Source organism: Ornithorhynchus anatinus, chromosome 5 (assembly GCF_004115215.2).
Source record: "Ornithorhynchus anatinus isolate Pmale09 chromosome 5, mOrnAna1.pri.v4, whole genome shotgun sequence".
Classification (NCBI taxonomy): Eukaryota; Metazoa; Chordata; class Mammalia; order Monotremata; family Ornithorhynchidae; genus Ornithorhynchus; species Ornithorhynchus anatinus.
The window spans coordinates 105,500,837-105,523,141 of record NC_041732.1 but is presented as its reverse complement, the minus strand read 5'-3'; positions in this window follow the sequence as shown (position 1 = coordinate 105,523,141).

Below are 22,305 nucleotides of genomic sequence, written 5' to 3'. Positions count from 1 at the left end.
AGTGCAGAGATGACGTAGAAGAGAGAGAGCTCAGGAAAGAGCCTTCTTGGAGGAGATAATAATAATTATAACTATATATAATAATTATTATTGTTATTATGGTATTTGTCAAGCGCTTACGATGTGTCAAACACAGTTCTGAGCACTGGAGTAGATACAAGGTAATCAGGTTGTCCCACATGGGGCTCACAGTTTTCATCCCCATTTTACGGATGAGGTCACTGAGCCGCAGAGAAGCGAAATGACTTACCCGAGGTCACCCAGCAGACTAGGAAGGAGTCGAGATTAGAACTCACGTCCTCTGCGCGCCCAAGCCCGCGCTCTTGCCACCAGGTCGTGCTGCTGTGACCTTAGTAATGATTCGAGGGTGGAGAGAGTGGTGGTCTGGCATACATAATAAAAATAATAACAATTACAATATTGTTGAGCGCTTACTATGATGATGATGTTGGGGTTTTTTAAGCGCTTACTATGTGCCAAGCACTGTTCTAAGCTCCGGGGTAGATACAAGGTCATCAGGTTGTCCCACGTAGCCCTCACAGTCTTCATCCCCATTTTCTAGATGAGGGAACCGAGGCCCAGAGAAGTGAAGTGACTTGCCCAAGGTCACACAGCTGACAAGCGGCGGAGCCGGGATTAGAACCCACGGCCTCCGACTCCCAAGCCGGGGATCTTTCCGCTGAGCCATGCTGCTTTTCATATGCGGGGGACTATTCTAAGCGCTGGGGTAGACACGGGATAATTGGAAGAAAAGAGAAATTTTCTTTCCCGTCCAATTCAAGACAAATTTAATCTCGGTCCACGAATGCCCGGAGCCACTCTCTTAATTAGCATCATCGAGACCAATCTTCTTTTAATGGCCAAAATCCCCGGTTCCCAGGAACGCTATTCCACTCGGCCTACAGGGTTTCAAGGGAAGATAAGAATCGGGTAATATGGGGCAGAACACCAATCCTCAATCCCATTGTACGGTAATTAATTTTCAAATCAAATACCACCAGCCTCAAATACCACCAGCCTCCAGGCTTTAATGGCAGGGAAAGAAACGAGCCAAAAGCTAGGACTGGCGGTGGTCTAAGGATAATAATAATTACTAATAGGATAAGAGAAAACTAATAGGATAAGGGGGAATGGTATAGTTGAACCTGGGCGGCGGTGGAAGGGAATAAGCGCTACTGTAGCGAAAATGGAGAATATTATCCTCTCTGAACGTAGTAATGTTGAAACTAAGGGCTCTCGGGGACGTGAAATCTCCTACTAGGGCTACCCTGAATCCCAATAATAGATTAAGAAACACTGTTGTTTCTTAATTTTTATTTTTATGGTACTGGTGAAGCGCTCACTACGTGCCAGGCACTGTTCTAAGCACTGGAGTAGATACAAGATAATCAGGTTGGACACGGCCCCTGTCCCATATAGGGCTCACGGTCTGGTCGTGAACATGATTCGTTCAGTAGTATTGACTGAGCGCTTACTAGGTGCAGAGCACTGGACTACGCGCTTGGAATAATAATGTCGGTATCTGTTAAGCGCTTACTATAGGCCAAGCACCGTTCTAAGCGCCGGGGTAGATACAAGGTAATCAGGTTGTCCCACGTAGGGCTCACAGCCTTCATCCCCATTTTACAGATGAGGTCACTGAGGCGCAGAGACGTTACGTGGCTTGGCCAAGGTCACACAGTTGACAAGTGGCGGAGCCGGGATTAGAACCCGTGACCTCCGACTCCCAAGCCCGGGCTCCTTCCACTAAGCCACGAATACCTCGCCTTCAAAGGCCTTACTATAATCAATAAACCACATGCTGACCCCTTTTCGATATTCTCTCGTCCTTGCAATCATCCAACGGACGTCAGCGATGATGTCTCGCGTCTCCCGTCCTTTCCGGAATCCTGCTTTTCAACATCGGGGAAATCACATTTCATTTCGGTCTCCACCCGACGCCGTATAACTTTTCGCAATATCTTGCTGGCGGGTGAGAGCGAGGAAACCGTACGATAATCGTCGCATTCAGTTGTATCTCCGATTTGCTCGTAACCTCCCCAGCGCTCAGCACAGCGCCGGGCACATCGTAAGCGCTTATCAAAGACCATCACGCGCAAAATAAAAAGCGGTAAATCTTCCAACTCAAAATTAGGGCCCCGGTCAGGTTTGTCCACAGTCTTATCTTGTGCCGTCGAGTGGGGTCCGACCCATAGCGACATGGGCTTGGGAGTCAGAGGTCATGGGTTCGAATGCCGGCTCGGCCACTTGTCAGCTGTGTCACCGTGGGCAAGTCGCTTCACTTCTCTGTGCCTCGGTTCCTTCATCTGTCAAACGGGGATGAAGACCGTGAGCCCCACGTGGGACGACGTGATTCCCCTGTGTCTACCCCAGCGCTTACGACAGTGCTCTGCACATAGTAAGCGCTTAACAAATACCAACATTATTATCATTATTATTACCCTGTATCTCCCCCAGCGCTTAGAACAGTGCTCTGCGCATAGTAAGCGCTTAACAAATACCAACATTATCTCTCCCGGAAGGCCCCGCTCTCCATCGGCAATCACTCCGGTAGTGGATCCACAGTTTTCTGGGGAAAAATCGGGCAGCGGTTGACCGTCGCGGCCTTCCGCGCGGTCAACTTGAATTTCCGCCCTCGATTCTCCCCGGTGCCGCCGCTGCCCAGCACGGGGAGTTTGGGCTCGTAGCCGCCGGGCCGCCCCTCGCTAGCCACTAGCCGAGCTAGAAATGGACCGGCCGGGCCTCCGCTTCACTCTCCCTCCCAGAGCCGAGACCGGCAGAGGACGGGAAACTCTCCAGGTGCCCCCCTGCGAGGGGCTTTTCCACGGTACGCACCTTCATTTCATTCAATCGGTAGTATCTATTGAGCGCTTACTATGTGCAGAGCACTGTACTAAGCGCTTGGAATGGACAAATCGGTAACAGAGACAGTCCCTGCCCTTTGACGGGCTCACGGTCTAATCGGGGCAGACGAGAACGATAGCGATAAATAGAATCGAGGGGATGAACATCTCATTGAAACAATAGCGAATAAATTCCTTCCCCATCAAGGGAAATGCGATTTGCGTCTTCCTCCACACTTTCGAAAACTTTCCTAGAGTTACTGAGCCCTGCCCTGTTGAAAGAAATCAGTCGGAACTTTTCATCTGGTGACTCAAGGTGCCGTCAAGTCGATACTTAGTGCGAAGCAGCGTGGCGCCGTGCATAGCGCACGGGTCTGGCTCTGAAGTGAAGTGACTTGCCCAAGGTCACGCAGCAGATAAGCGGCGGAGCCGGGATGAGAACCGAGGTCCTTTGACTCCCGGGCCCGGGCTCTTTCCACAGATCACGTTGTTTCTCAGCACTAAACGTTCAAAGTCCTACATCGTATGGACTCCCTGTAAATGTTACTAGTTCAACCATTCTGGTAAGACCTTGGACAAGTCATTTAACCTCTCTGTCGAAGTAGCAACATCTACTGGGCGCTTGCTTGGGGAGTAAAACGCGAACATACACGTCAAACCTCTGAGCAGTCAGTTTCTTCGCCTGTAAAATGGGGGTAATGATTCTTACCTTTCCCAACGTCTTTGTGTTTAACGGTAGTCGTTAAGCGCTTAGCGAAGCAGAGAAGCAGCGTGGCTCCGTGGAAAGATCCCGGGCTACGGAGTCAGAGGTCTTGATCTGTCCATCCCAAGCGCTTAGGACAGTGCCCTGCACATAGTAGGCGCTCAATAAATACTATTGAATGAATGAATGAATGAATAATCCCTGCTCTCCCGCTTGTCAGCTGTGTGACCTTGGGCAAGGCACTTCGCTCCTCCGTGCCTCAGTTACCTCATCTGTAAAATGAGGATGGAGACCGTGAGCCCTACGTGGGACAACCTGATAACCTTGCATCTACCTCAGCGCTTAGAACAGTGCTCGGCACGTAGTAAGCGCTGAATAGATACTTTATTATTATGATGATTTGATATCGGGAAAGGTATTAAGCGCTGGTGGGTGTACAGGATAAGTAGTTGGACACAGTCAGCCTGTTAATCATATTTATAGCACACTGCCTGTGGGCAAAGCACTGTACTAAGCGTTTGGGAGAGTACAACATAACAATAAGAAGCAGCATGATTTAGTGGAAGGAGACCGGGCTTAGGAGTCAGAGGTCATGGGTTCTAATCCTTCCTCCGCCACTTGTCAGCTGTGTGACTTTGGGAACGCCACTTCACTTCTCGGTGCCTCAGTTACCTCATCTGTAAAATGGGGATGAAGACTGTGAGCCCCAAGTGGGACAACCTGATTACCCTGTGTCTACCCCAGTGCTTGGAAGGGTGCTCGGCACATAGTAAGCGCTTAACACATGCCAACTTTTTTTTTTATATGACAGACACCTTCCCTGCCCACAGCAAGCTTTCAGTCTAGAGGACGGGACAGAGATGGATAAAAATAAATAAATTACAGTTATGGATATAAATCCATGTCCCACATGGAGCTGAGTCAAAGGGGAGAGAATCGAATCCCCATTTTACAGAGGAGGAAACTGAGGCCCAGAGAAATTAAGAGACTTGCCCAAGGTCACACGGCAGACAAGTGGAGGAGCCGGGGTTATAACCCCACTGACTCCAAGGCCCGGACTCTTTCCCCTAGCCCCAGCTGCTCCCTTTTTGAGAGAAGGCTCGTTAGGGAACACCACACATCTGACACTCGCTACGTTTCTTCCGAATAGCTAAAGCGCAGGGGTTCAGATTTCGGTTGCCTCGTAATTATTTTTTATTGCATTGTTTACATAGGAAAGCATTTAAGGAAGAATTTCATCTCGGCTCTGGCCGCCCATCTCATTCATTATTAAATAATCATTTAAATTATTAACATAAAGCACATCTCTTCTCTTAACCAACACATTTCTTCTCTTGAAAAGGACCCTGCCCAGGGTGTCTTGAAGTAGCATTCGAAAGAAAAAAAAAAAACCACCTCCGAAGAGTTCTAATACATACATGCCACTTAAGGAAAACTGAACGGCATATTAAGGAATATTGAGTGTAAATTGCTCGGGGACACAAAATGGGAATTGCTGAAAATATTACGTGACTCAAGTATCCACAAGGCGCAGCTCTCCAAAACAGGGCTCCAGCTGAGACTTTTATTTCTCTGCGAAATAAGGATCAAATAGGAGCGTAAACTCCGAATTTATATCCCACATACCTGAGGGGTTTGCTATCCCAAAGAATCCACGATGGTGAATTTAGACCCTGAGATCTGAAGAGGGGAGGAAATATTCTGGCAATTGGGGAATCTTCAATTTACAAATAATGGTTGGTCTTTCTAGGGAAATCTAACCCCCCCCCCCCCCCCCCCCCCCCCCCCCCCCCCCCCCCCCCCCGCTGAAATGTTGCCTTGAACATCTTAAAGGCCCTCGGGGCTCCGCACGCATTAACCTCCGAAAGAGGAAGGAATTGTTCCCGAGACTGTCAATTTTCCTGTAGTATGTTACTTGTGTCCTCAAAACTCCAGGTAATAGAAAAATTATCTTGTAGTATTCATGCATTCTGAATAAAAAGGCCTGCACACTTTTCAGCCTACATACACCCCGTCCGGTAGTGAATTAAGGGAAAAAGACAATAAATCAAGGGTAAAATCCACACTCTGTTCTCCTTCCCACTTAGACAGTGCTTGGCATTTTTAAGTACTTAAATACCAATCATTATTATGCACTGAACATTTACTGTGGGTCAAGAACTGTCCTAACAATAATAATAATAATAATAACAATAATGATGTTGGTATTTGTTAAGCGCTTACTATGTGCCGAGCACTGTTCTAAGCGCTGGGGTAGACACAGGGGAATCAGGTTGTCCCACGTGGGGCTCACAGTCTTAATCCCCATTTTACAGATGAGGTAACTGAGGCACAGAGAAGCAAAGTGGCTTGCCCAAAGTCACACAGCTGACATGTGGCCGAGCCGGAATTCGAACCCATGACCTCTGCCTCCAAAGCCCGGGCTCTTTCCACTGAGCCACGCTGCTTCTCTACACATTTTTTACGGTATATGTTAAATGCTTACTCTGTGGCAAACTCCTTTCTAAGCGCTGGAGTAGATAAAAGTTAATTTGGCTGGACACAGAACCTCTCCCCCAAGGGGTTCACAGTCAAAATAGGAAAGAGAACAGGAGAACTGAGGCACAGAGAAATCAAGTGCCTTGCCCAAGGTCACACAGCAAGCAATTGGCAGAGCCAGGATTAGAATAATAATAACAACAATGTTGGTATTTGTTAAGCGTTTACTATGTGCCGAGCACTGTTCTAAGCGCTGGGGTAGGGTCATCAGATTGTCCCACGTGAGGCTCACGGCTTTTAATCCCCATTTTCCAGATGAGGTAACTGAGGCCCAGAGAAGTGAAGTGACTTGCCCACAGTCACACGGCTAACGAGTGGCAGAGCCGGGATTCGAACTCGTGACCTCTGACTCCCAAACCCGTGCTCTTTCCACTGAACCACGCTGCTCAGGTCCTCTGACTCCCAGGCCCATGTTCTTTCCACTGCTGCTTCTCTTCACTTGGGAAAGTACAATAATCAATGATGATAATAATAATGGTATTTATTAAGCACTTACTCTGAGCCAGGTACTGTTCTAAGCACTGAGGTAGATACAAGATAATCAGGTTAGACAGACACAGTCCTGTCCCACATTAGGATTTATAGTCTTAATCCCCATTTTACAGATGAGGTAAATGAGGCCCAGGGAAGTGAAGTGACTCGCCCACGGTCACAGAGCAGGCAGGTGGTGGAGCTGAATTAGAACCCAGGTCCTTCTGACTCCCAAGGCCCATGTTCTACCCACTAGACCACAATCCTTCTCCAAGTCCAAGGTGATGGGGTAAGTACTTCTAAGACATTCTGGGAGACAGGGCGGCTACAGCAATTCCTACTAATACTGCCATTAATAATAATAATAATAATAATAATGTTGGTATTTGTTAAGCGCTTACTATGTGCCGAGCACTGTTCTAAGCGCTTCCTCATTGAGCGCTTACTGTGTGCTGAGCACTGTGCTGGGCACTGGAGTATAGATAAGAAAGGGAAAGCAGACTCGGTCCCTGTCCCTTACAGACCTCCCAGACTATGAGGGAGGGAGAAAAATTACGTAACTCCTTTTAACAGATGAGGAAACCCATTAATTCATTCACTAGCATTTATCGAACGCTTACTATGTGCAGAGCACTGGACTAAGCGCTTGGAATGGACAATTCGGCAACAGAGACAGAGGGGCTAAGTGACTTACCCAAGATGAAACAGCCGGCAAGTGGAAAGGCAAGAGAAAAGCCGTGTGGCCTAGTGGAAAGAGCGCAGGCCTGGGAGTCATTCATTCAGTCGAATTTATTGAGCGCTTACGGTGTGCAGAGCCCTGTCAGGGGACCCACGTCCTCCTCCCAGCTCTGCCATTTGTCCGCTGAAATATAAGAATAATAATAAATGTGGTATTTCACGAGCGCTTACTGTGTGCCAGGCACTGTGCTAAGCGCTGGAGTGGCTACAAGCAAAGCGTTTTGGTCACAGTCCCTGTCCCACGTGGGGCTCACAGTCTCATTCCCCATTTTACAGCTGAGGTCACTGGGGCCCAGAGAAGTGAAGAGACGTGCCCAAGGTCACACAGCACACAGGTGGCAGAGCCAGGATTAGAACCCACGACCTTCTGACTCCCAGGCCCGGGCTCTAGCCACGACGCCGTGACATCGGTCGGGTCACTTCGCTTCTCTGTGCCTCGGTTCCCTCATCTGTAAAATGGGGATTTAATCCTCCTCCCTCTGACTTGGTCTGCGAGCCTCATGTGGGCCAGAGATTATTTCCAACCTGATTATTTCGCATCTATCCCAGCGCTTAGTACAGTGCCTGGCACATACTAAGTATTTAACGATCCCTACTGAAACCAACAAAAAAAAGGGGGGCAGAGCCAGGCTTGGTGGCCTTTACCAATTCAAGTAAAATCCAGATTTTTAAGAAAAATCAAAATTAAATTCCATGAAAAGGAAATTCCAAAAAGCAAAACTCAACCTTCACCACACCACCTGGTCAATGAGTGTTGATGGCGAATTGGATTCGTCACTTTTCATTGAATTTCCTTTGAATTTCACCGAGTTACATCGAACTGCCGGGTACCTTCCACTTTGTCAAGAAGAAGGTGGGTTTTGGAAGAGTTCTTCAAATGCATCTGCTCATTTCTACAGCCCCCGATGCTCCGGTTTAAATCAAATTAACGTTCGTTTTAAATTGTAAGTGAAAATGAAATGGGTTTGCAGACCTTAATTCCAGGCAGAGAGCCCACGGGTTGGTGTGCGGATGAAAAAATCGTATCCCGCAGTGACATGATTTTTAGCAGCACCGAGATTTTCAAGGAAGCCCCCTGCTAGCGGAATATCAGTTGGTCAAAACACGAGGAATTCGTGTCGGATGAAACAGCTCTCGCCGCGAACTCTTTCCGAATCGGCTTCTTTTGTTTTGTTCTTTGCCTGGAGTTCATAATAATAATAATGTTGGTATTTATTAAGCGCTTACTATGTGCAGAGCACTGTTCTAAGCGCTGGGGAGCACAGGGTAATTAGGTTGTCCCACGTGAGGCTCACAGTCTTCATCCCCATTTTACAGATGAGCGAACTGAGGCAGAGAGAAGGGAAGTGACTCGCCCACCGTCACACAGCTGACAAGTGGCGGAGCCGGGATTCGAACCCATGACCTCTGACTCCCAAGCCCGGGCTCTTTCCACTGAGCCACGAGTTAGCGCTTCAGTAAGCAAATTAATCTTCCGCAGCAGGTTCTGCTCATCAACAGAGCTAAGATCACGTAGCACCGATCGCCCGATGCTGGATGAGAGTGAGGCGTGGGGCAAAAAAATAAAGGAGGGAATTCTCCCCTGGAACGGAAGGCCGTTCGGCTCTCAATCGCCGGTCCGGAGACGGGTTGTAGTATCTGTTAAGCGCTTACTATGCGCCAGGCACTGAACTAAGCGCTGGGGTGGATACAAGCACATGGGGCTCACAGTCTTTATCCCCATTTTACAGATAAATTAATAATAATAATAATAATGTCGGTATCTGTTAAGCGCTTACTATGTGCAGAGCACTGTTCTAAGCGCTGGGATAGATAAAGGGTCATCAGGTTGTCCCACCTGAGGCTCACAGTCTTCATCCCCATTTTCCAGATGAGGTAACTGAGGCCCAGAGAAGTGAAGCGACTTGCCCACGGTCTCAGCGGCAGAGCCGGGATGAGAACCCGGGTCCTTCCCACTTCCAGGCCCGGGCTCGATCCACTGGGCCGTGCTGCGTCCCAGCCATGTCGCCGTCCTGTGTGACCTCGGGCAAGACACTGACCCTCTCTCAGCCTCAGTTTCCTCATCTCAAAATGGGGGGCGTAAACTATCATTCATTCATTCATTCAATAGTATTTATGGAGCGCTTACTAGGTGCAGAGCACCGGACTAAGCGCTTGGAATGAACAAGTCGGCAACAGATAGAGACAGTCTCTCCCTCCGGGCCTTTTGAGAGGCAGGGAAGGTGCCCGTCTGATCAACTTGTAGCCGCCAGCGGGCTGGGCTCGGACTGAAGCGCTTAATAAATATCGTCATTCTTTTTTCCTAAAAGCTGAAGCCGGGGCTTTGATAGCATGTCAGCCTATCGCTGTTGAAGCAGCTCCTCTTCTGGGAGTCCGTCCTCCGCGTTGTAAATAAACCATGCGTCGTAAATAGGCCGGCCGGGGGTTTTAAGAACGAGATAAACCGACCGAAATGACTCCCTTTCATTTTTAATGAGGTGGGACCTGCGGAAGTAAACATATCGGCAGTGAAAACCAGATCGATTTTCATCGGTTTAAGAACCCGGTGTCAGAACGACGCAAACTCTAAGGCAGAGCATCAGACCCGTCAACTAGGGAGTGCATCTCTCCTTTTAATTGAATCCGTTCCGAAGGGAAAGCGGCCTTTGTTTTAGAGGGGAGTTCTGACACGAATCAATCATTCCATCAGTGGTACTTCTTGAAAGCTTCTTCTGTGTGGAGCGTTGTACTAAGCGCTTGGGGCGAGCGCAGTGACACCGAATCGGTTGGTCTTGAGCCCTGCCCGTGAGGGGCTGACCGTTTCCAGGAGGAGGCAGACTTAAAATAAATTATTCATTCATTCATTCAATAGTATTTATTGAGCGCTTACTACGTGCAGAGCACTGGACTAAGCGCTTGGAATGGACAATTCGGCAACAGAGACAGTCCCTGCCCATTGACGGGCTTACATTCCAGTCTAAGCCCATCTAGAGAAGCAGCGTGGCCCAGTGGAAAGAACCTGGGCTTGGGAGTTAGAGGTCACGGGTTCGAATGCCGGCTCTGCCATTTGTCTGTTGTGTGACCTTGGGCAAGTCACTTCACTTCTCTGGGCTTCAGTGACCTCATCTGTAAAATGGGATTAACTGTGAGCCTCAAGTGGGACAACCCGATGACCCTGTATCTCCCCCAGCGCTCAGAACAGTGCTCCGCACATAGTAAGCACGTAACAAATACCAACGTTATAATCGGGGGAGACAGACGGACAAAAACAAGACGACATCATCACGATAAATAGAATCAAAGGGATGGACACCTCATTAACAAAATAAATAGGGTAAGAAAAATATTCATTCAGTTGTATTTATTGAGCGCTTACTGTGTGCAGAGCACTGTACTAAGCGCTTGGAATGTACAATTCGGCAACAGATAGAAACAATAAGAAGAAGTATTGTGGTATTTGTTAAGCGCTTACTGTGTGTTGAGGTAGATACAAGGGAGTCGGGCTGCACACATTCCCTGTCCCACATAGAGCTCACAGTCTTAATCCCCATTTAACAGCTGAGATAACTGAGGCAGAGACAAGTAAAGTGACTTGCCCAAGGTCACACTGAAGGCGTGGCAAAGCCGGGATTAGAACTCAGATCCTCTGGCTCCAGGCCCGGGCTCTTTCCGCCGCTAGTCCATGCTGCTTCACTGGGACCCACTGTCTTTATCTGTAGCTAATCCTTCTGTACCCCTGTATTTCTTCCCCAGTATTTAGCTGAGTGCTTTTCACATGTTCAGCACTTTCAGTCCCTGCTCACATAAAGCTAAAACAGTCTAATAATGTTGGTATTTGTTAAGCGCTTACTATGTGCAGAGCACTGTTCTAAGCGCGGAGAGATACGGCGTCATCAGGTGGTCCCACGTGAGGCTCACAGTCTTCATCCCCATTTTCCAGATGAGGGAACTGCGGCACAGAGAACTTAAGTGACTTGCCCACAGTCACACAGCTGCCAAGTGGCAGAGGCTGAATTCGAACCCATGACCTCTGACTCCCCAGCCCGGGCTCTTTCCACTGAGCCACGCTGCTTCCCTAGTCTAGAGGGGGACACGCTTAGAACAGTGTTCGGCACATAGTAAGCGCTCAATAAATACTATTGAATGAAGATGTAGAAAAAAATCACGGAATACTTTTATTACCACTACCTGCCTTGCACTGTGCCAAGCACTGGGGTAAGTACATCATCATCCCGGCAGACACAGATCCTGGGGCGGGGGAGAAAGATAGACACGTAAAAATTCAACAATCCGAACTACCCATCTTAAATTAAGTTGGCTAAAAAAATAAATTAGCTTCCTGGGGCCCCTCAGATGATTATTCATTCGTTCATTCATTCAATTGTATTTATTGAGCGCTTAATAATAATAATGTTGGTATTTGTTCAGCGCTTACTATGTGCCGAGCACCGTTCTAAGCGCTGGGGGAGATACAGGGTCATCGGGTTGTCCCACGTGGGGCTCACAGTTAATCCCCATTTTACAGATGAGGTCACTGAGGCCCAGAGAAGTGAAGTGACTTCATTCATTCATTCATTCATTCAATAGTATCTATTGAGCGCTTACTATGTGCAGAGCACCATACTAAGCGCTTGGAATGAACAAGTCGGCAACAGATAGAGACGGTCCCTGCCGTTTGACGGGCTCGGTCGCGCAGCTGACAGGTGGTAGAGCCGGGATTCGAACCCGTGACCTCTGCCTCCCAAGCCCGGGCTCGTTCCACTGAGCTCAGTCTGGAAGGGGAGAGACAGACATCAAAAAAGGCATCAGTAGCCTCAATATAAATAAATAGAATTATAGATATATGCACAACATTAATGAAATAAATAGAATAATAAATATGTGCACATATACACACAAATACTGTGGGGCAGGGAGTGGGGGTAGAGAAGAGGGAGGGAATGGGGGCGATAGAGAGGGGAGGGGGAGAAGAGGAAAAGGGAGGCTTAGGCTGGGAAGGCCTCCTGGAGGAGGTGAGCTTTCAGTAAGGCTCGGAAACGGGGAAATGGGCTAGTTCGGTGGTTTTGAGGAGGGAGGACGATCCAGGCCCGAGGTAGGACGTGGGCCGGGGGTCGACGGTGGGACAGGCGAGCCGGAGGCCCGGGGCGAAGGCGAGCGGCGGCACGGGAGCGGAGCGTGCGGCCCGGGATGGAACGGGAGATAAGGGAGGTGAGGTAGGCGGGGGCCAGGGGACGGACGGCTGGGAAGCCAATAGTGAAGAGATTTCCTTGATAGGGAGGTTGATAGGCAACCGCTGGAGATATTTGAGGAGGGGGGTGACGTGCCCAGACCGTATCTGTAGAAAGATAATCCGGGCAACGGAGAGAAGTGAAGCGGGGAGAGGCGGGAGGTGGGGAGGTCAGAAAGGAGGCCGAGGCAGTCATCCAGCGGGGAGAGGATGAGGGATTGTTCTCTATGTCCTAGCGGTTTGGATGGAGAGGAAAGGGCGGATCTCGGTGATGTCGTGAAGGTGACGCCGGCAGGTTTCGGTGACAGATCGGACGCGTGGGGTGAATGAGAGAGCGGAGTCGAGGGCGACACCGGGGTCGCGGGCCCGTGAGGCGGGAAGGACGGCGCTGCCGTCCACGGTGACGGGGAAGTCAGGGAGAGGACGGGGTTTAGGAGGGACGATACGGAGCTCCGTCTTGGACACGTTGAGTTTAGGGCGGCGGGAGGACTTCCAGGTGGAGACGTCCTGGAGGCAGGAGGAGATGCCAGCCTGGAGGAGGGGGAGAGGACAGGGGAGGAGATGGAGGTGTCTTAATAATGATAGTATTTGTTAAGTGCTTACTACGCATCTCCTCCCGCCTCCGGGATGTCTCCACCCGGATGTCGGCCCGCCACCTAAAACTCGACGTGAGCGAGACCGAGCTCCTCATCTTCCCTCCCGAACCCGGTCCTCTCCCAGACTTCTCCATCGCCGTGGACGGCACGACCGTCCTTCCCGTCTCTCGGGCCCGCGATCTCGGTGTCACCCTCGTCTCGTCTCTCTCGTTCTCCCCACGCGTCCGATCCGTCACCGAGACCCGCCGGTTTCACCTTTACGATATCGCCGAGATCCGCCCTTTCCTCTCCACCCAGACGGCTACCTTACCGCTACGGCCTCTCGTTATATCCCGGCTAGACTACCGTGTCGACCTTCTCTCCGACCTCCCTTCCTCCTCTCTCGCCCCGCTCCGGTCTATCCTTCACTCCGCCGCCCGGCTCATCTTCCCGCAGAAACGACCTGGGCCTGTCACTCCCCTTCTTAAACGACTCCGGTGGTCACCTATCGACCTCCGCTCCAAACAAAAACTCCTCAATCTAGGCTTCGAGGCTCTCCGTCACCTCGCCCCTTCCTACCTCTCCTCCCTTCTCTCTTTCTCCTGCCCACCCCGCACGCTCCGCTCCTCCGCCGCCCGCCTCCTCGCCGTCCCTCGGTCTCACCCGTCCCGCCGTCGACCCCCGGGCCGCGTCCTCCCGCGGTCCCGGAAGGCCCTCCCTCCTCACCTCCGCCAAACTCATTCCCTTCCCCTCTTCAAATCCCTGCTTACAGCTCACACCTCCTCCGAGAGACCTTCCCAGACCGAGCTCCCCTTCTCCCTCTACTCCCTCTACCACCCTCCCTTCACCTCTCCGCAGCTTAACCCTCTTTTCCCCCCATCTCTCTCTGCTCCTCCCCCTCTCCCTTCCCATCCCCTCGGCACCGTACTGGTCCGCTCGACTGTCTATATTTTCATCACCCTATTTATTTTGTTAATGAAATGTACATCGCCTCGATTCTATTTCGTCGCCATCGGTTTTTACGAGACGTTCTTCCCCTCGACTCTATCTATCGCCATCGTCCTCGTCCGTCCGTCTCCCCCGATGAGACCGTGAGCCCGTCAGACGGCGGGGACCGTCTCTATCTGTTGCCGACTTGTTCATTCCAAGAGCTTAGTACAGTGCTCTGCACATAGTAAGCGCTCAATAAATACTATTGAATACTAAGCGTTGAGGTGGATACCAGCAAATCGGGTTGGACACAGTCCTTGTCCCACTTGGGTCTCAAACCCCATTGTACAGATGAGAGAACTGAGACCCAGAGAAGTCAAGTGATTTGCCCAAGGTCACAGAGCAGACAAGTGGAAGAGCCGAGATTAGAAGCCATGACCTTCTGACTCCCAGGTCTGTGCTCTCATCCACTTCGTCACGCCGCTTCCCACCGGGCTCACACTCAATCTGCGATTTACAGATGAGGTAACCGAGGCCCAGGGACGTGAAGTGACTTGCCCAGGGTCACACAGCAGACACGTGGCAGAGCCGAGATTAGAACCCAGGTCCTCCTGACTCCCGGGCCCCGGCTCCAGCCACGGAGCCACCCTGCTTCTCTAGAGCATCGGGCCCTTTTGACTGCATTTCCCCTTCCCATTTTTTGCCCGACCGGGTTTGGAGACAGATAGGGACATCGTCCATGTGCACTTCCTCGAACGATTCCTGAAACCAACAAAATTAAATTGGGAAGGAAACAGATGGTTAAAACACTAATGAATACAGCGTGAGGGAATCCGAATTTCAACTGTAAAATGATAAAGTATCAAAAAACCTGCAGGTTGAGAGGGTGTAGGTAATAGATGGAGGTTTTCTAACACCGAATTCATTTGCATTTCCAGGTTCTAACAACACGAGGGGGAAACCTCCTCGGTACGTTTTTTTCACATCGACTTCTTTCTGCTGTAACGAATGCGGTTTGGTGAGACCAAAGCCACGGCAGAATTGTTTTATCGGATGCGATTTTCATCTGTCTCCAGGAGACGGAACAAAAAGTAACCCACCACGGATTTCTTAAAACCTCAGAAGCAGAAATACCGCACACCAAATCACTCCCGGCTCCCGATATAACGAGGCCGCACCGAAGTTTAGCGACGATAATTATTGGGGTACGAACTCCGTCAGTCCTCGGATACCCAGGGCTCAAGTCAGAGGCAAATTCGTTCGTGCTTCTTTTAATCAGCTCTTGTGGATTTTCATTAAGAAATTTGCTTTTTGCCTAACAGGTTGGAATCGATCAACGATTCGATCGAATATGTTGAGCGCTTACTACGTGCAGAGCACCGTCCTGAGCACTTGGGAGAAGACAATAAAACCGAATTAGCAGACACGTTTCCCGCCGGTAACCAGTTCACACACAGTCTGAAGGGGGAGAATAAAGTAACATTGTCATAAGTGATGTTGAGATGCAGCGTGGCTCAGTGGAAAGAACCCGGGCTTGGGAGTCAGGGGTCATGGGTTCGAATCACAGCTCTGCTACTTGTCAGCTGTGTGACTGTGGTCAGGTCACTTCACTTCTCTGTGCCTCAGTGACCTCATCTGTAAAATGAGGATTAACCGTGAGCCTCACGTGGGACCACCCGATTAGATACCCTGTATCTAGCCCAGCGCTTAGCACAGTGCTCGGCACATAGTAAGCGCTTAACGAATACCGACATTATTATTATTTTTACCCTGTATCTCCCCCAGAGCTTAGATGCGACGTGGCCTAGCGTAAGAGCACTGGCCTGCAAGCCAAGGGACCTGGGTTCTACTCCTGGTTCCGTCACCTGCCTGCCGTGTGACCTTGGACAAGTCACTTGAGTTCTCTGGGCCTCAGTTTCCTCATCTGTGAAATGGGGATTTAACACCTGTTCACCCTCCTCCTCGTGGAACGGAGATTATGTCCGACCTGATCATCTTGTATCCGCTCCAGCGCTTACTACGGTGCTTGGAACACAGTGAGCGCTTAGCAAACACCACTATTTTATGGACGGAGTATTTGAAGGATTATCAGGAACCGCCTATAGTGAAAATCAAGGATGCAAGATAACTGGTGATGTTCTTTAATGAGCTGCTATTTCTGCTGAGGCTTTGTGGGCGAGGTGAGTTTTCCAAAGTCAGTGCATCTCCAGTTCATATTTTCAGAAGAATCTATCGAGGAGAAGGAGATCTTTAATCGATTTAAACGTTTAGTACGGGGATAAGCACAGAGTCAGCGCTTAATAAATGTGATCGGCTCTAATTCCTGGCTGGCATTTTTTTTTTATTTCAGTTAGAAGTGGTGACTTTTCTTTAACTGCATTAGTTAAGCACTTACTATGTGGCAGGCTCTGTTTTAAGCGCTGGAATAGATACAAAATAATCAGGTGGCCTGTTTACTTTAATCGATGTCTGTCTCTCCACCTCTAGACTGTGAGCCCGTCGTGGGCAGGGATTGTCTCTCTTTATTACTCTTTTGTACTTTCCAAGCGATTAGTACAGTGCCCTGCAAACAGTAAGGGCTCAATAAATATGATTGAATGAATGAAAGGTTGGAAACGGCCCATGTCCCGGTGTGCAGAGCACTGTACTAAGCACTTGGGAAAGCACTTAATCCCCATGTTACGGAGGAGGTAACTGAGGCCCAGAGAAGTGAAGCGACTGGCCCAAGGTCACACAACAGACAAGTGGCAGAGCGGGGATTAGAACGCACGACCTTCTGATTCCCCGGCTTTTGGTCTCTCCACCGAGCCACGCCGCAGTGATAGAAAAATCCACTTTCCCTGCTGAACGGTCTTATGCAAACTCTCCAGATTTTAGCTCGTACAGAATCCGTCGCCCTACGGACATCGGTATTTCTTCCCATCTTTCCCTTTTGTAGACCGCTTTCCAAAGTACTTCAAGGATCTGGGTGGCTAAACTATCGGCTCCTCCCTCTAAACTCTCCCCGATTAGACCGTAAGCCCGTCAAAGGGCAGGGACTGTCTCTGTTACCGATTTGTCCATTCCAAGGGCTTAGTTCAGTGCTCTGCCTAGAGTAAGCGCTCAATAAATACTATTGAATGAATGAATAGGGTCCTTGTGGGTGGGGAAAGTGTCTGCCAACTCTGTCGGGTTGTACTCTTCCAATACATACTAAGCACTCAATACAGACCTGCTTATTAATTGGTTCGGGGGCTATTTAATAAAATAGCTTCTATGTTGCTTCCCCACTCCTGGAGAAACTCTCGGGGTTGCCCATCCACCTCCACATCAAATAAAAACTCCTCACCACGGCTCTCAAGCGGTCAATCTCTCTGCCCCCTCCTCTTCACCTGGCTACTCTGCTCCTCCAACCCAGCCCGGACACTTGGCTCCTCTGATGCCAACCTTCTTCTCCCTTTCCCTCCATCTCGTCTATCTCCCCGCCGACTGCTCTCCCAAGTCCCTCCTCAAATCCCCCAGACAATGACTCTGCCCCTCTTCGAAGCCTAACCGAAGGCCCACCTCCTCCAGGAGGCCTTCCCTTTTGAAGCCCCCCTTTCCTCTTCTCCCGCTCCCTTCTGCATCACCCTGACTCACTCCCTTTCTTCACCGCTCCGCCCCCCAGCCCCACTCCACTTTAGGACGTATCTCAATCTTTTTTTTAATTTCAATTCATGTCTGTCTCCCCCTCTGGGCTGTAAGCTCGTTGTGGGCAGGGAACGCATCTGCTTACTGTCGTACTCTCCCAACTGCTTAGTACAGTGCCCCGCACCCAGTAAGCGCTCAATAAATACGATGGACTACTGGCAGAGGGAGATTCAGACAGGAGGGTGTCTCCCCCTCTAGCGTCTAAACTCCCAGGGGGCAGGGATTGCCTCTCCCAACTCCAATCAAGGATCTTTATTGAGCACTTCCTTTGAGCACTGTACTAAAGGCTTGAGAGAGTATAACAGACACATTCTGCCAAGCGTTGAGTCCAGCGCTCTTACGCACAGGAAGTGCTCAGTAAATTCCAGTGATCGATTGAAAAGAGACAAGGAGGCTCCGTGAATTTTGTTTTCTGGTTCTCTCGGAGGATGCTGAGCTCTGCCACTTGTCTGCTGGGTGACCTCGGGCAAGTCACTTTGCTTCTCTGGACCTCGGTTACCTCATCTGTAAATTGGGGATGGAGACAGTGAGCCCCATGTGGGACAGGGGATGAGTCCAATCCGATTTGCTTGTATCCATCCGCCCCCACCCCCCCCACACACACACACCCCCCAGCACTTATTACAGTGCCGGGCACATAGTAAGCGCTTAAGAAGTACCACGATCATTATTATAATCGGGGAAAGAAAACTATCTCGGTGAGATAGCATAATGGATTATTCATTCATTCATTCAATAGTATTTATTGAGCACTTACTAGGTGCAGAGCACTGTACTAAGCGCTTGGAATGGACAAATCGGCAACAGATAGAGACGGTCCCTTCCCTTTGACGGGCTTACGGTCTAATCGGGGGAGACGGACAGACGAGAACAGTGGCGATAAATAGAGTCGAGGGGAAGAACATCTCATGAAAACCGATGGCAAATCAATAGAATCAGGGTGATGTACATCTCATTAAACAAAATAAATAGGGTGACGAAGATATAGACGGTCGAGCGGACGAGTACGGTGTCGAGGGGATGGGACGGGAGAGGGGGAGGAGGAGAGGGAAAGGGGGGAGAAGAGGGTTTAGCTGCGGAGAGGTGAAGGGGGTAGAGGGAGCAGAGGGAAAGGGGGGGAGCTCAGTGTGGGAAGGCCTCTCGGAGGAGGCGAGCTTTAAGTAGGGATTTGAAGAGGGGAAGAGAATCAGTTTGTCGGAGGTGAGGAGGGAGGGCGTTCCGGGACCGCGGGAGGATGCGGGCCGGGGGTCGACGGCGGGACGGGCTAGAAGGGGGGACGGCGAGGAGGTGGGCGGCGGAGGAGCGGAGCGTGCGGGGCGGGCGGTGGAAAGAGAGAAGGGAGGAGAGGTGGGAAGGGGCGAGGTGATGGACGGCAATCGAAGCTTAGAGTGAGAAGTTTTTGTTTTGTGCAGAGGTCGATAGGCAACCACTGGATGACAACCCTAGAAGGATCTGCCTATGTAATCACCCTTGCTTGAGAAAACTAATCAATCTCTGACAATTTACAGATGGACGTTTCGGCTCAGCTACTTACTGGTTGCTTGAACCGTAAAATGAAAGCAGTGCAGGCTAGACGACAGAGGACGGAGTTTGGAATCAGGGGATCTGGGTTCTAATCCTCCCTATGCCACTTGTCTGCTCTGTGACCTTGGGCAAGGCACTGCACTTCTCTGGGCCTCAGTTCCCTCATCTGTAAAATGGGGATTAAGACTGGGAGCCCCATGTTGGACAAGCTGATGACCTTGTATCTACCTCAGCGCTTAGAACAGTGCCTGGAACATAGGAAGCGCTTAACAAATACCAAAATTATCATTCTAATCCTCGCTCCACCACAAGCCTGCCGGGTCAGCCTGGGCAAGATACTGCACTTTGCCGCACCTCGATTCCCTCATTTGGAAAATGTGGATTCGTGACTATTCTCCTTCCACCGAAGACTGGGAGTCCCAAGTAGAACCGGGACCGTGTCCAATCTGATTACCTCGTATCGACCACGGCTTTGTGGAAAAAGCCCGGGCTTGGGAGTCAGAGGTCTTGGGTTCCAATCCTGGCTCCGCCACTTGTCAGCTGTGTGACCTTGGGCAAGTCACTTCGCTTCTCTGGGCCTCAGTGATCTCATCTAGAAAATGGGGATGAAGACTGTGAGCCCCACGTGGGATAACCTCGTTACCTTGAATCTACCCGAGCTCTAGAACCGAACTTGTCAAGTAGTAAGCGCTTGACGAATACCATCATCGTCATTATCATTATTAATATGGTACTTGGCAAATAGCAAATACATAACAGGTCCCAAATCTCCATCTCATCTCCTTCTCCTTCAGGACATTTTTACTCCGCCGTCCCGCCGACACCTCAAACTTAACGTGCCCAAAAAAGAACTCCTCATCTCCCCTCCTCCCCTCGATGCCTCTCCTCCTCCGGACTTTCCCGTCACTATAGATAGAGCCACCATCCTCCCTGTCTCACAAGCCCGTAACCTTGGCATCATCCTCGACTCCTCTCTCTCATTCCGCCCACATATTCAATCTGTCACCAAATCCCGTTGGTTCTACCTACGCAACGTCGCTGAAATCCACCCTCGCCTCTCCATCCGGACCGCCAAACGTGTTAAACCGAGCACTCATCCTCTCCCGCCTCGACGACCGTATCAGCCTCCTCGTCGGCCTCCCGGCCTCCCGTCTCCCCCCAATCCGGTCCGTACTTCACTCTGCTGCCCGCGTCCTTTTTCTACAGAAAACGTTCAGTCCGCGTTTCCCCCCTCCTCGAGAACCTCCAAGGGTTCCCCGTCCGCCTCTGCGGCAAACACGTACTCCTGATCATCAGATTTAAAGCACTCAATCGCATACCTTATTTTTCTACGGTATCTGTTAAGCGCTTATTACGCGTCAAGCACTAAGTGCTGAGGTCGGTTCAAATCAACTAGGTCGGACACGGTCCCTCTCCCACGTGGGGCTCGCAGTCTAAGTGGGAGGGAGACCAGGTATCCCCATTTTACTATTGAGGAAACTGAGGCCCAGAGAAGTGACTTGCCCAAGGTCACATAGCAAGCAGTCGGCAGAGCCGGGATGAGAACCCAGGTCTCCTGACTCCCAGGCCCGGACTTCAGCATGAGCGAGTGGCAGGAGGCCGGGCTTGAGAGTCAGAGGATGTGGATTCTAATCCCGGCTCCGCATTTTTTCATTCAATAGTATTTACTGAGCGCTTGCTGTGTGCAGAGCACTGTACTAAGCGCTTGGAATGTACAAAGCGGTAACGGATAGAGACAGTCCCTGCCCTCTGATGGGTTTACAGTCTCATGCTGTGTGACTTGGGGCAAGTCACTTCACTTCTCTGGGCCTCAGTTCCCTCATCTGGAAAATGGGATTGAAATTGTGAGGTCCATTTGGGAAAGGGACTGTGTGTCCAACCTGGTAATAATAATAATGTTGGTATTTGTTAAGCACTTACTATGTGCAGAGCACTGCTCTCAGCTCTGGGGGCGATCCAGGGTCATCAGCTTGTCCCACGTGAGGCTCACCGTCTTCATCCCCATTTTCCAGATGAGGTCACTGAGGCACAGAGAAGTGAAGTGACTCGCCTACAGTCACACAGCTAAGTGGCAGAGCGGGGATTAGAACCCATGACCTCTGAGTCCCAATCCCGGGCTCTTTCCACTGAGCCACGTGCTTAGAACAGTGCGTGGCATATAGTAAGTGCTCAACAAGTATCATCATTACTATTATTATTTCTCTCTCTTCTTTTTTCTTATGATATTTGTTAAGTGCTTACTATGTTTCAGGCGCTGTACTAAGCATGATGATAGAGACAAGCTAATCGGGTTGGATACAGTCCATGTCCCACATGGGGCTCATATTTCAATCCCCATCTAATTGATGAGGGAACTGAGGCAGAGAGCAGTTAAGTAAGTGACGGCCAAGGTCACACGGCGGATACGCGACGGAGCCAGGATTAGAACCCGGTTCCTTCTAACCCCAAGGCCCAGGTTCTATCCACTGGGCCTTGCCGCTTCTAGCTTACTACATGCCAAGTGCTGTACTAAGCAGTGGGCTATTTACAAATCATCAGGGGACACATGGAGCTCACAATCTAAGGTGGGAGAAAAGGTATTAAAACCCCATTTGCAGATGAAGAAACTGAGGTACAGAGAAGTTAAATGACTTGCTCCAGTTCAAGTCTTTTAATCGGTGAGAAGGAGCATGGTGTAATAATAATAATGTTGGCATTCGTTAAGCACTTGCTATGTGCGGAGCACTGTTCTAAGCGCCGGGGGAGATACAGCGTCATCAGGTTGTCCCACGGGAGGCTCCCAGTTAATCCCCATTTTCCAGATGAGGTCACTGAGGCACAGAGAAGTGAAGCGACTTGCCCACTGTCACACAGCTGACAAGCGGCAGAGTCGGGATTCAGAGCGTAGTAAATAGAGCCCGGGCCTAGGAGTCAGAAGGATCGGGGTTCTAATCTCAGCTCCGCCACTTGTCTGTTATGTGACCCTGGGCAAGTCACTTCACTCTTCTCTGCCCCAGTTCCCTCGTCTATTAAATGGGGATTAAGACTGGGAGCCCCATGTGGGACAGCGGCTGTTTCCAACCCGCTTATATCCACCCCAGCATAATAATAATAATAATAATGTTGGTA